This window comes from Argiope bruennichi, chromosome 9, assembly GCF_947563725.1.
Source record: "Argiope bruennichi chromosome 9, qqArgBrue1.1, whole genome shotgun sequence".
Classification (NCBI taxonomy): domain Eukaryota; kingdom Metazoa; phylum Arthropoda; class Arachnida; order Araneae; family Araneidae; genus Argiope; species Argiope bruennichi.
In genome coordinates, this window is record NC_079159.1 from 58,648,100 (window position 1) to 58,661,965 (window position 13,866).

A 13,866-nucleotide genomic window follows, 5' to 3' on the forward strand; every position below is an offset into this window, starting at 1 on the left:
GCCGATGTTAATACTGATAATTTAAAATTTACTTTCATAAAATTCGATCCATTCTAAATATTAAGAATTTAATAGAATAAAATATAATGTTCAAGGTTGATTTATATAAGTTTCGAATACTAATTGTCAGACGAGTCATCCATAAAAACTAAACCAAAACGTTAAAGATCTAATAATGCAAATTTTAAATACCGGATTAAAAAGTTTCTATACGAAGAAATATTCGAGTAAAAGCTGTAAATACTTCAGGGAAATTAATACTATGATTTAATGAATCAATTAAAAGCTAGTGTAATATTTACTGCATCATATGCTAGCAATCAGAATTAAAAGTAAATTTAATGTCAATAAAAGCTAGCAGTGAGGCAGAACATTGCAGAAACAATGAATTCAATAAATTTGGAAACTTTAGAAGTCAATGCCATCTGTATAAAGACACCGAAGCTATGTTTTATCTACGAATCAATGAAAATTCTCTGGTAAAAAGAACCTTTGTTCCCATGTTAAATAATTTTATGCAAACAAAAGTTCTTTATAGAGCGCAATTACCTGGAAATTTAAAGATGCCGACATACAAGTAAAATTTAGCCAACAGAAATCTAAACATAAGAAAGCAAAATTGCTACAGCTTGCATATCTTTATGTACGCAAATTTAACACAAAAATGTTTAGAAATCAAGATTTTTAGAAATAAGTTATCGTAGCTCTATTACCTTTTGGAGAACCAGAAGATCATTTAAAAATTGTATAGAAAAGCGTGTTCAGCAATTGGACATTAATATGCAAAGCAAAGGTACCGACAGATGAAATGGCCTTTTAAAATAACTAATGCTAATACGATTCCAAAATTTTGTATTTTATGTAAAAAAATATTGGTAAGTTATTCAAATTAGGACGAATTTAAGATCTAGCATTGGACAATTAAAAATTCATTACATTCGATTATGCATGATTTGAAAATGCGATTTAAAATACATTTTCCCCATTCAATGCGACTTGATTGACAGCAAAAGTAGATATTGAAACATACGACTCCAATTATCAAAGAACCAATTTATTAAATGACATTTTTGTACATCAGTAAAGTAATTTACGAATTACATCGAGTATAAACTTACAAATTTCGAAAGTTCACAATGTTAAGTACTTGAAAGAATCGCAATTACATTAGAAACACATTTGAAAGTAATAATTCCAATACTTTATTATTATAATCTGTTTGTAACCTAGCAGTTTAATCTAAACTGAAATTTACCAACAACATAGGACAAAATCAGTACATAAAATGAAAAATTCATTTAAGTAAACAAGCGATTCACGGCTATCTTCAAAATGAATTATAGAAAGATTATTATAGAGTGTTCTCCGTTATACATAATTAACGTTATTACCAAAACTGATTTACAATTTAGATTACAGTCAAAGAAATTTTAAAATTAGTGAATTACAGTTCACTACTATAAATAGACAAACGCCAATTTTAATGAAAAAAATTGGCCACTATTAAAGGAACATTTATACTTGACATAAGGCCATAGATCACATTTGATAGACATTTGCACACAATACACATATTTCATAGATACACAAGCATAAACTGTAGTTTGTTCGATGCAAGAATCTAAATGTTATGAATATAAAATTGGAACATTACCACCCTAGATGAAGCCACTCATACACGATACGAACCAAAATTTAACGAGAGAAATTCCCTAGATCAGCCGAGTAGCAAAATAGCACCATTACAATATCGTTACTTTGCATACGTTGAAGAATGATTTACAACTTCAATTACTTAAGATGTCTGCTTTTAAATTTCTCAAATAGAACGAATACAGTAAATTGGATTCAAGAATTTGATTTCATTACAGTATGCAATAGGTTTCGGATTTTAAATACATAGTTAATTTTTCTGCACTCATATTAACAAACGTTAAGATCTACAACGATGATTGTTGCAAGCTTAATTCCAGGTTATTCATCAATTGCCATTTTACTTTCAAGTTGTCACTTTTCAATACTTTCTAATTGCATTGTCATGATTTTTAACTATGATTCTAGATCTTTGAATATTTCATTGCATAAATATACAAAATATATCGGACATTTCAATTTAATCATTAAGAACATAGAGCACAGATTACATTTTAATCAACTTAATTAGGTTATCAACAAAATTCTGAAACTTAAAAGGTAAGCTATACTGGAGTAGATTAACCTGCTTTGACTTACTAAAGGCTGGAAGATGTATTTTTAAGTAAATATGCACCGGCACCGATTCAATTTTGAAGTTACCGAAATAGATTATCTATTGCATCACAAAAGAGTTTGTGTCAGATTAAATCTACTGCCATAAAAGGAACTACATACTAGTTTGACATCAATCTTCCGTTTATACTCGTCTTAAAGTATCGCAGAGTTTGCAAATATGGATTTCTTAATTGCTTCAACAGGATCTTGCGTTCCGATTTCAATTTTAGTTTCCTTATTCACGAAAAAGCCATTTGAAAAGAGTTCATTTGCAAATTACCTTTCGATATACCATTGTGGAGTTTAGAAATACTGGGAACACCGATTCATTGGAGAAAAGACCTTTCATTTTGGTGACAATTAAAAATTGACATAGACGCGACCTTCAGATTTTTTTAAACAGATTTGGTTCCGATAACAATGAAGTTTATGGACAAATGCCTTCAAGAGGCGAGATTGAATTGAATTCCAATACTTGACGGCGAAATTGCAAGAATTTCAGGAGGCACTTTAAAAACACTAAACCAAATGCCAAAAGCCTTTGTTACTTCAGTTTCGAGTCTAGATGCATCAGGCGATAATAGACGCGTGGGCTTTATTTTCCCGTTTATCCTAATTTAGAGGAGTTTGTTTTTATGGCACTAAAGCCATCGTTGGTTAAGCTGTGCCACATTCACGAGATTGAAATTTTTTAAAATGAAATCAATACATGGAATGTTTACAAAATCCAAATGTCTAAAAGCCTAATACTGCCAGTTCAAAAAAGCGCAACAATCTAGTTCAAAAGAAGAGCACTGGTTATAGAATTTAAGATCTGAAGTTTTAAAAGCAGGCTTGCTAAGGAATCAGCAAAAGCTTCCGGGAAAATGCCGTTTATGCCACTTCCGATTTTCAGTTAGTAAAGTTAAAACATCGTCGAATCTAACTCATGCCAAACTAATGTAATTTTTTTTAATCGCAGAAGTTTGAGATGCATATTAGACGATTACTTGAAAGGTTTTTGAATATATTTGCCTTAGACTTAATTTTTTTTCCGCTTACATTAACCTCTCGCGATTCTAATTCCTGGACATTTTGACTTCGATGGTGATCAAGCATCGATTTCAAAAGGCCTTCAGGAATTAAAAGGATTACCAAGTAACTGGCTAGCACAGTTACTGGCAATCTGCTAAGTTTTAGCCCGAATTGTTAATCGACTGCTTTCGAGAGGATTTAACCCTTAACCAATACCAGGATAGACGACTCGAAATTCGGTACATCATTCTAGAACATCATTCAATTCCATATTTTGTCTGAGCCCGTTTTTTTCTATTATTTCATATCAAAATGCATGATGGATTAAAATTAAAAATTGAACGTGCAAGGTAATATTAGAGTATTTCAAAAAAGAAAAAGCTTAATTTATTATACGAGAAATTAGACGGTTTGAATTCCTCACGAGTTTTAAAATTTTAGCAGCCTTTAAAAATTTGATTCAAGGGCACAATTTACTAATCCTTATTCAAGCGCAATAAATTTGAGGTTACCCGATTTAAAGAAACTAGACTTCAGTTTTGGGCAGAAGGTTTAGTATAAAGCTAAAAGCAGGCAATTCGTTTTAGGAGATCAGAGACCGACTGTAGTTATCATTTTATCAAAGCAAAAGAGAAAATTAGCGTGGTAATATTATAACGAACGGATGAAAAGGAATTTAAGCATTAGTATTTATGGAGATGGAATTCTTAACCAGACAAGTTTTGTCATTGATTATTAGCCACACGTCAGAGTTAAAGGGCTCTAATGTTACCTGAAATCTACTGTAGAAGAACTTCCGTATTCAATTTGTTTTGCATGTAAACAAGAAACTATTGCGATATATTAAAATTGATCTTAATTTTAGATTGAGATTGGAGATACTTGGAACTAATACTACAAGCTGTTGCTGAAAGAATCGAGTTTAATTTATTAGCAAACGTTTCGATTGCGATGTTGGCCAGGCATCACTATCAAAACGCTTCGTTTTTAGAAGCAAAAGACTACTTCGTAACTTGCCGGCATAGCTACGAGCAGCCTTCAGCTAAAGGAAAAGACGATTTCTGTCATTTGCAATATTATCAGGATTTTAAGTGCACGATTCAAGTTAAGGTTCAAATATTAATATTGAAACGCTTTCGTGCTAAATGGGACGTTTTATTAAAATTAAGATACTTGTCTGGTTAAAACTTTGATGAACAGAAAACGGATTTCAGAAGACTCTTCTTTAACGTGGAGAAATTAATTATCCTTTAATAGTTGTCATAAGTGTTTATTAGATTAAGCTGAAAATTGAGCAAGGTAGCTCAAAGGTATGAAGCTAAAAGGAACTACTTAAATTCTAAAGTTCTACTGAATGTTAACGTTTTGAAAGTAAGGGGTAAAAACTTCACTTAAATAAGAAAAATTCAATGGAATTCTCCAAGACAAAGCATTAGATTAATATAACCTATTCTTTTCAAAACCGAATTTGAAAAGCTATTCTACGAATGCATTTGAATTGACAATAGGGAATAGGCGAGTCGAATCTACATATTTTTAGTTTGGAGTCTTCTACTTACGCACTGAATTACTTCAGCTGCGCTAGTTTTAAATTACTTTAACTGCGCTGACATTGACAATTCGAAGTTTCTATGCGTATTGACTTTGAACATCTTTAAAAATTAAGTTTGCATGAATTTCGGAGTATAGATAATTTCTTCAGTTTTTCCCGAAACGATTATCTCAATTAACTTCAGAAAATTAAAACTAAAATTTTGAGGGCATTTGGAATTTTGATATTCGACATTTCCAACTTGCAGATTAATGAATTTTAATTCTTAAATTAAAAACTTCAAGACAGATTAAATTTAGGATACAACTCACGGAGAAATCTCGAAATATTTAAAAACATCAACACATTATGAATTCCAGTTAAGACTTCCGAATTACTTTCAGAACATTAAGGTTCCAATGACTTGAAAACCGTCGACTAGAACTGCATGAAATATACACGATTTAATTTTTAGATTACACGAAACTGATCCTGTGAAGCATACATCGTCCAGCCTATAGATGGAGTATGCCCTAATTTTTAATTACATATCAAGATTAACAGATTAACTGCAGTTCAAGATTTGAAACATTCTATACAATATCACAGAATCTGAATTCAGTCCCAAGGCCAGAGACAAACGACTCTGGTTCTTTTAAATACTATACACAAATTTCAAAATTTAAAAGACACTGCTTGTTAATTAATATTTGTTTTAAAATGTAACAAGATTTAAGAATTAGAAATTTTCAATAATTAAAATCTTTAATAAGGGAGCTTCAACATGCGACTCGAGATATAAATGACTCCTAAAGTTTTTAAAGATCAAAAGAAACGTATCGAATTAAGGATACTGGCATATAAATAATCAAGAACACATTGAAAGATTAGGCAGTTTATTCCGTTTAAAAGTTTTATAAGAATGATCTAAATACCATGATTTTTAATCATAAATTTGTTTTGAAGTAGAAGTTAAACATTCCTTGAAAAAGTAAGATTTTTATTTGCAGCTTTGGATTCGAAGGAAACGGACGATGCGATTGTAAGTATAATGATAGCAATTGAAAAATGAATCTGTTTTATTTCATTGCACATAAAGTGGGCTCTAAACTCCTTTGAAATTTAAAGGTGTTAGTATTCCATTTATGAGATTGTTCTCTTCCTACCAATGGCTCACCGAATTCAAAAGTTGTTAAAATATTTAATTCATTTAAATTCCGGGAAACTTTAGATGCAGGAAAGAATAAGCAAAGCAGTTGGAAAGGAGCGACAATACAATTAGCCATCTTATTGCCTTCTGGCATATCAATTCTAGTTTTGGTTCAGTTTCGGAAGCTATGTCAATTCCGATTAAGGGATCTAAATAGAATATATTGCTGCGATATTTCTTGCGAATATTTTGCAATTGAATTTAGGAGGTGGTTTAATGCCCAATTTACAAGAACTGCCTCCGGAAAAAGTCAAAGTATAAAACAAAATAATGAGAGCGTTATAATTTGCACCTCTCAATTTACCCCTTCTTGAATTTCCTTAAACCAGTTGAGCTATAGCGTTTAACACCGAGTTGACTTAAAGTGGATTTTCTCAGTTTCATATTAATTTACATTAAAAAAGCCATTCAATAAAAATAGTTTCCTACGTAATTCACAGCATTTTTGATCTGGGTCCATATGCCGGTAGCCACTATGTTGAGACATCCAATACCAGTCAACGGCTAATTGATGTGAAAATAATCTTCCTTTAAAGATTCTAATTTACTCTTCCTACAGAGGCAAGATTCTTATTTTGAAGCGAGATTTCAGCATTCTTAGTTATAGCAATTGGTAAAATTTAACTTGCACCTTAACTCGTGTAATTCAAATTTAGCCTTTAATTGATGCCAATTAAGTACAAATTCCATTTCACAAGTTCGAACTGTCCCACTAAATCTGGCAATTTTGAAGTCCCTCGTTGAATTTATTTTTAAGATTGCTACAACCGAATTCGTTTTTAACACGTCAAGTACCGATTCTCTGGGGACCGATACTTTCCATTTAGACTGCCGGTCCCAAACAGCCTAGACGGAAAGTAAACAGGGATCAGTATTTAACGTGCTATTCATCTAATTTCCATTAGTCTAGCCTAATCACCCCTTTACTTATTTCAGACGAACCAGATCAGTGCAATTTCTACTTTTAACATTGGCATCTGAACCCGTTTACATCATTTATGCCAAATAAATGAAATCCCAGTACATGTGTTCTGTTCTATGCCACACTAATACTTTGAATTGATTATTTTCTCTTTAAAGTATTTTAATTCTAAAATGAATGCCTTTATATTCTATTAAGCTGTGATTGCCATGGTTGAAGTTTCGGTGCTAAGTGAAGAACTAATGTGTGGTGACTAAGTTCCTAATCGATTTGGAAATTCTCCGAGAAACTTCCGCCCGCAGATTTTAAAAGCTGTTCCAAATGGTTTGAGGATACGCATTTTAGCTACAGTTAAACCTTTAAGCACGAAACGGTTAACTTTAAATTAAAAATGCAAGTTTCGTGCAATAGAGTCCCATCGAATTTTAAACCAAATATGTTCAAGGGTTGTACCAAGCGAATAATGCAAGGTTGTTTCCGAAGAGATTTAGAACCTTATCTATTATTTAATATTTCTGCTAGACTTCATAAAAGCAAGAAAGGGCTTTAACGGCAAATATTCATAAGACAGCGCCGACATAGGAAGCCGCCACTCATTTAGAATACTAGTTATTGCTTCACGAAATTGGACGGAAAACCACGGAGTACAGCCGAATTAGGCTTTGAATGAGTGCTATAAAGCATCGATTTGAAGATTTATATTCGTGAGCGGAATTTCCGACACAACTGAAATACATTTAAGTGGTATTTAAATGCTTTGCTTAATTGTTTGATACAGTTTGTTATCGACAATTTGTAGTTCTCAATACCAATTTTGACACAGCATCAAATACCTGCGCATTAGTACTAGTCTTTAATCGGGTGAGGGAAATTTAGTTTTCGGTAGTTGTCCGTTTCCTTCGAGGGGGATTTGAAACAAAGTTTAAGAAAGGAATCAAAATTTTATATTTATGAATTTGAAAGCTATGCTAATATACATTGAAGTTCCCTTTAAACTACTATCTAAAGCAATTATATATATAGAAAAACTATAAAGTTTAAACTAATTTTAATCTGACAAGTACAGTTGAGGAAAATTCTTGAAAAGAAAATTAAATTCGAGTTCACATGTAGAAGTTCATCTTACAGTTGAAGCACTTGAAATAAGCAGGATACCATGCACGATTTCCAAATTCATCTAAGCCGGCAAAAGCACTTTTGACAGACGTCTCGCCAACCAGCTAGCCATTTGTGGATTTCAGGGCTTTGAAGAATTGGCAAGAGGCAAGCTTTTATCGTGATTAAGGTAACCTTAGATCGATATCTAGATCCTTGCTCAGACGAGATTATCAACTTCCCTGAAAAAAAAAAAAATGAAGTTTAAGAAACCGTTTTCAGATACTGCAACATTTAAAAGCCATACATTAAAAATTCATTTCAGTTAAAATAAGCATTTCAGCTACTGCGAAAACGGATCAGGGAACAAAAAATTTGGCGTTTAATAATTATACTTGAAATTGAAATATTCGGTTAGTCGTTAGCAAGATTTAATCACTTGCACTCTGAAGAGCAATTCTATTCATAATTGCTCACCTAATACTAAGATTTGTTTATTGGTCTAAAAATAAACATAATTTAAGTCTAATTTCTTTGAAAAATTAACGTATATTTTTACCATTCCGTAAGAATTTTTAACAATCAAAATTGAAAAAATAAAAACATCAAACTGATGCATCGTCTTGAATGGTGAGAGCGACAAGCACCATCCGTGTGCAAAGGGTTAAATATACAATACAGATTAGTCATTAACTTGAATTTAATGCCACTTGACTACTAATTCATCAGGGCGAAAGAGTGCTTTAAAACTTAGTCATCGGGAGAATTTAGAATGCATAAACGACGCGTTTTTGCATTTGGAATGTGCTGCTCCAGTAGTATAAAATATTAACACTATAGAATAAAAATGCCTAGTATTAAGAAAAAATGAATAGTTCTCCAATTTGTAATGCATATGCATTCATAATGCATACAATTTGCTTATTCACAATTTGTAATAGTGTGTTATCATTTATAAAGGATAATTCATTAAAATTAGCCAATATTTCAGATTCCTACAGCATATTTTGCTTAACGACTTGTTACATTCCTTAAACATTTGTTCCGACTTGGGAAAAATGAAATATCCCAATGAACTGAATGTTTTCTTGGCTATGTGAGGAGAAACAATACAGCCATTCCTAATTTGACAGTCTTGTACTGTAGTTTACAGATATATGCATCAATTTTGAATTATAGAGTGAACTTGTTTAACGTGGCATGACAATATGAATAGTTAAGCCAAATAAATGAAAAATTGCTTATATAAGTTTGAAATACAGGCACAAAATTATGTACTAAGAAAATGGATGCAGTGTATTTTGGATGCAATATGAAAAGCTTCGGTTTCCTTTTATCCTAGTTAACGATGCCGTTTATGAAGAATTTGGCGCTTTTTAATAGTGTATTCTACATTTTTATGTTGCATTTTTTTTGCTGATTAAATCCTTCTAAATAAGGAAATTGCACGCTACTGAATTCGCGTCTGATTTGCATCATCCAATATGCGTATTTGCATTGCTTGTAGAAATACTTAATTCGACCTATAACATTTATAACGGTAATCTTTCCAACAATACACTGATCGGAAATCTTCAAGCACTATACAATCCTATTCACAAAAGTACGTGTGTACTAGGAAAGAAACGGGACATTGGCATACAATACTTAAATCAGAAACAATTGTAGAGCCCATGTAATGTTTTGAGACCACCTATTCATCGCGTTATATATTGTGAAGAAAATCTCTGGATTCACTACTGCCAAACGCAAATTTGATCCTGCATTACGTTCTATTACTGCTATATTCAAATAAAAACCTCGATACCAAGTAGGCTTATTTTGGCTATTCCATCCCAAACCTTAATGAAGGCAATTCTTCACCATTCATTTAAATTTAATCTTCGTTTCCGTATGTCCTACCAGCAACGATAGATTGCTTGACATCTATAATCGGAAATTCAATGAATTAAGGACTAATTTGATGCAAAAATTATGCAATCCACATACAAGTATTCCGTGTACCAAATGGAATACTTGTATTGAACGGACGTATATTGCATTGTTGAGAACGAACACTTTCGAAAAGCGTCATACAAGGACCGTGTCGAAGTCGATACCCATAGTAATTTACATGGCTTTTACCAAAATTTCAGATTCTTCTCTAGTGTAATTTTAAAACAGTTAATCGGGCTCGTGAATTATACAATTTTTTAGAACTTACCCTTCTTATCTTGATCTCTCGGCGGTTAATAAAACAGTTGGAAGTTCTAAAGCTGAATTCTCTCGTCTGTAGTTAATATGTTGGCACCGTCATTTTCACGCAGTCTGGAAATAACCTAAAAAGCAAACATTCAATTAGTGACGAAATTGAGAAATTTTTTAAGTGCATTTTCATGCTTTTAATGCAAAATTATACATCGAGTCTGGTACGATGTGACCATGATATCGTCTAAATTAATATAATCAGGATCGGAAATCTTTAATAAATAGCAAGATGCTCAAGAAAACCAAGCGACTTTGAGGAGTGAAGTTGCGCTTGAAATTCTCTCGGTCTTTATATCCAAGATTCTATTTCTATACTTATTTATGAATGTTTGAAACGCAGTTATTGAACTTTCTTATAGCGTGACATTTACGGGTTTGGAGGTTCTTATCCTCACCGAGAGTGTGACAAGATTCACCAAGTTTATCACTTGATAAATTTAAATTAAGCAAAATAACGATCTAGATAGAGCCAAGAGAAACCACTTCCAGAAGATGTTGGAAGGCAATACGGACTATAAAGTAATAGTCACATTTACCCCTCTCCAAGAATTCCGCTAGAATTCACTGCTCGGAATAGGGATTGTAATCTTTTATCACCTGACATGCGAATTTACATAGCTTGCAAATTACACGGTGCATTCCGTTTGGGACACTAATATTTTAATTTCTATACTATAATAGGACCAGATTTTGTTGCGCTTCTAGGCAATTTATGCCTTTTGAATTGCTTAATACGTTCACTTAATTGCAGATTTCAAACTAAATCCTATGAACATGTCATCTACATTGAATGACAAGCGATTAAGACGCCATTTCGCTAAGTGAAATATTCGAGTTGTGTACAAAGGCCATTTTTCTTAAAGGGCACCACAGTTATGAGATTTTATTCGAAGCAATGCATAATATTATCTTAATTATGTTGAAATAAAAATTTTGGTTCTATTTTTTGCGTTTGGAAATAGTCGGGAGTATGCATAGCAAGTAGATATCCAGAGAGTCAGTGAACTGACTTGGTTTTCAAAGTACAAGAAATCGATAACAGAATGCAGGACACCATTAAAATTGATTTCTATCTTGAAAAATGAGATTCTTATTGTCACGAAAATCTTATTGAATCCCTCAATTTGTAAAAGAAATTGAGGTAATTTTCTTCAATGACACTGTTGATAGAATGGTTTCCCTCACTTCATAATTGGACTGAATTCTCCATTAGGATTTGATATGGAGTGGTATCAACAGCTGTCCATTTCAATGAAATTTAAATAGAGCAGTATCTTGATACTAATTGGAAACTTCTAAAATATATAGATACGGCATGCGAAAAATATTTCTACGCTATTAGCCTGCACTCAGATGATTAATTGATTAACTACAGGTAGAAATATAGACGTTGTATCCTTCAAGTTTCATTTCACTATCTGCCTGCTTTTCCCAGAAAAATTGTTGATAACATTAATTTTCGGATAAATATTATTAAGACTAGTACTCGACAGACTAGTACTACATCCAGTTATTTTTCCCGAGTGCGAGAAGTGAAATATGCAAATGCTTCAATTTATTTATATTTTGAGATATTCCAGAAGATTCCAATACAAATTGATTATGGTTTAAAACCCGAGGAAAAATTGTTTTGCACCCAGTTTTTACCATTAAGACTCAATTTCAGGAACATAAAAATTATATTCATGTTGAAAAAGGTAGGAATATCCATTTTTGGACCCGATTCACAGCTTAAAGTTCATCTCAAAGATCGACCAAATTGTTGGTCGAAGATCTTTGTTCATTATGATACTGTTAAATGATTAGAGAATCCATTTACAACAGTAACAAATTTTGCCAGCTACTGTCGATTTGATTTATCGAGTCAATTTCGGCGATTAAGAGCTTCTCAATTTGAAGAACATCCTCAATTGTTCAAACATTCGAAACAAATTATAAAGTCGCTATAGGCCATCTATTGAACTATTATGCATTTTGGTTGTTGCTACTCGATTTGCTTAAAAATAGAGTCTTCAGTAAATGCTTCGCCCACATTTCATTACGGTTTCCAACAATATCAACAATTACATCAGCATTTCCAAGCAATCCATTTAGCAGTTACACAAATAGCAAATTTCGCAAGGAATTCAGGAACACTTAAATATTGATTGTTTCAACATCTATCGAATTGGAAGAATTGCAAATAGGCATCATTGATCATTACGTGATTAATTCATTCTTTATAATACGATACAAACCGATTTCTTGCCGACAGTAATGTTCTTCATAAATACAATTGTTAATTTTTTTTAAGTCCATCTTGGTCTTTAGTTTTGTACAACCCTGAGATAATCTTAACTCTGTATAATTTAAACATAATGATACACCTATACGATCGTATAAGTTATTATACGAGTATAATTCTGACTTTTATTCGGAAATATTTATTCTTTTTGAGAAATAAGCTGCCGAATAAAAGTTGGCTGCTCGTAATATAAGCATGTATGATGAAACGCAGCTGGCGAGAGTACTTGCCGATTTCCGATATTAAAGTACCTCCTATACATGTAATCAAGAAAAATTCGTAGCTGTGTAACTGGAATTAACAGCGGAAGTCCCTTTTTATACTGAATTCTATAAATCTGGGTTAATTTTTATTACAATTAACAAGTTGAATGGAGTATTATATTGATAAATAAGCGGTACTTAATTTAGATCCATTTTCAGATTGTTATAAATAAGGGGATTCAAGAAGAGCAAGTTTAATAACCGAAATTAAGTTCAACTGTAAAATGAAAGGACGTTTAAAATTGCTTTGTTGAATATAACGGAATATAGGTTTCTTACAGTTCGTTACTCAATTTTTAAAGTAATTGAAGATTGCATTCCAGCCATAATTAGTTACATCAAATGTTTCCATTAAAGAGTTTAATACTACGTATATGGAAAAGCTATTTAACGGTCAAGTCAATAGGATTATTCCATTACAAAACTATCGAAAAATAAACAGACAGGAAACATTAACTCGGAACTTTCATCTCATTTAATACAAGAACTTCGTTTTTCTATTCGAGGAAATGGAAGCTCCGTTTTTTATATTCACAAAAATAAGAACACCTTTCGTGCTTTCATTTGAATTATGAAACAAAAGATATCAAGACAGAAATTGCAACTTTTAATACTGAACTATTTCCTCCTTTCCAATAACAATACAATTCTAGACAGGTGAGATTATAACCGTCGTTTAAAGAAGTAAAACTTTCGATGAGCATAAAATAATTGTTATCCTGAAGTTAAGACGTACGATTATTAAAAACATTAGAAAACTACTTACCAATAATAAGAAATGCAGTTCGACATCAGGTACTGCGACAAGCAATTACGTAATTCAACTTTGCAAGATAGAAAACATACACCACATAATTCGACATACAGATACCATAAAAGGCAAAAAGCCATACAAGGATTATTCTTTATAAAATATCCTGAATATCTTGTAACCAATCAAAATGGTTTTAATCGATATTTTTTATATCTGACGATTATAGTCATTTGCATAAATCTCATTCGGTTTTATTCACTTTGCAGCGTTTGGACGGCATGGTGGTTATCATGCCT

The 13,866-nt window shown here is 32.1% G+C and overlaps 1 long non-coding RNA gene across 1 annotated transcript; it reads right to left on the minus strand.

Moving 5' to 3' along the window:
* Positions 1-7,358: 7,358 nt before the first annotated feature.
* LOC129984844 (uncharacterized) lies at positions 7,359-13,651 on the minus strand. Its single transcript, XR_008785531.1, has 3 exons — positions 13,583-13,651; positions 10,226-10,340; positions 7,359-8,264 (listed from the first exon to the last, which is right to left on the minus strand). It is a non-coding gene; the product is annotated as an uncharacterized LOC129984844 (long non-coding RNA).
* Positions 13,652-13,866: the final 215 nt, after the last annotated feature.